The sequence below is a fragment of the Lepidothrix coronata genome, unplaced genomic scaffold, assembly GCF_001604755.1.
Source record: "Lepidothrix coronata isolate B3197 unplaced genomic scaffold, Lepidothrix_coronata-1.0 Scaffold119, whole genome shotgun sequence".
In the NCBI taxonomy this organism is placed as follows: domain Eukaryota; kingdom Metazoa; phylum Chordata; class Aves; order Passeriformes; family Pipridae; genus Lepidothrix; species Lepidothrix coronata.
The window spans coordinates 1,341,776-1,343,077 of record NW_016690299.1 but is presented as its reverse complement, the minus strand read 5'-3'; the positions used below and the strand labels follow the sequence as shown (position 1 = coordinate 1,343,077).

The window sequence follows — 1,302 nt, the reverse complement described above, 5'->3', positions numbered from 1 at the left end:
AACAATCTCAAGCAATAACAAGTAAAGAGGGAGGTGAAAAGTGCCTGGTAATTCAGTGTTCAGAGCAGAAAGCAACCTGTGACTTTCAGAAATAATTTCCAGCTGATGATTGGAGAGCACCTTCATTTTTTTTTTCCTTTTATTGTGCTCGACAACTTTTTATTACTCCGTATTTTCCCTGAGAAAAGCAGATCTGGAGCCTCCTTGCAGAGCTGGGAATTAGATTACAGAGCCCAGTTATTGGTCTGCTCGGCCTAATGAGATTATTTTTAATTTCAAGATCTTATTTTTAATTTATTTTTTATTTTTTATTAAATTTATTTTATTTACCCCTTTCTTTCTGTTTTTCTTTCTTTCTTTATCTCTTTCTTTCCTTTTATTTTTTATTATTTCTAATTTATTTCATTATATATTTTTATTTATTTTAGTTACTATTTTAATTTAAACTCGGTTTAGCAAATCTGTGGCTTGTTTGTTCGGGCCCGAGTGCCTAAAGTGGAGTTTTTAAATGTTTTAATTAAAAAGTGGGAGTCTGAATAGAGGATTTTTTGGTTTATATTTCAGCACAGAAATGCTGATTATTGTCTTCCCTAAAAATCTAAGAATTTCTCTAATGAAAATGTGTCACACAAAATTAGGTAAATTAGATTTTTTTTTTTAATATTTCCAGGTTATTTGGATCATCCTTCCTTAAATCTCTTGAGTGGGATTAATTAACGAATAGATCACATTTACTAAATGAGTAAATCACGTTTAATAAATGAATAAATAAATCAAATGAATGAATAAATTTAATTAATGAATAAAAAACATACCCTGTTGACAGTTAAAAGCTTCTCCATGACCTTTACACATTTCTTGGAGGTCAGTTTGAATTAGTGTGTCCTGACAAGATCTGCTCCGTGTTTATATGAGGGAAAAGATGTAATTAAAGGGTCAAGAGTCATCAGCATCTTCTGCCTAATTAGCTCAGCTAATGAGAGGCTTGCAAATCGTGGGAGCTGATGTGAAGAGGGACCGAGAGAGACAAATTTGGGATGGAATTTTCTCCTGGAGTGGCTTCAGGGTGGATTTTATCTGAAAATCAGGGGAAGTGGAAAAGGAACCAAGTTGTGACTTAAAATTTCTCAGGTGTTTTACCCCCCCAAAAAAAGGGATATCTGTTATTTCTGATGGTTTTCTGGTTTTAGTTGTCACAAAAAATCCCAGGATGGTTTTGGTGGGAAGGGACCTTAAAGTCCATCCGGTGCCACCCCTGCCATGGGCAGGGACACCTTCCACCAGCCCAGGTTGCTCCAACCT

General features: G+C 34.8%; 1 protein-coding gene across 1 annotated transcript in view; it reads left to right on the top strand.

The window, feature by feature from the left end:
• The window catches only part of MDGA2 (MAM domain containing glycosylphosphatidylinositol anchor 2), a 306,141-nt gene that overhangs the window by 138,345 nt on the left and 166,494 nt on the right, over positions 1-1,302 (top strand). The gene's annotated exons all lie outside the window — the stretch shown is intronic.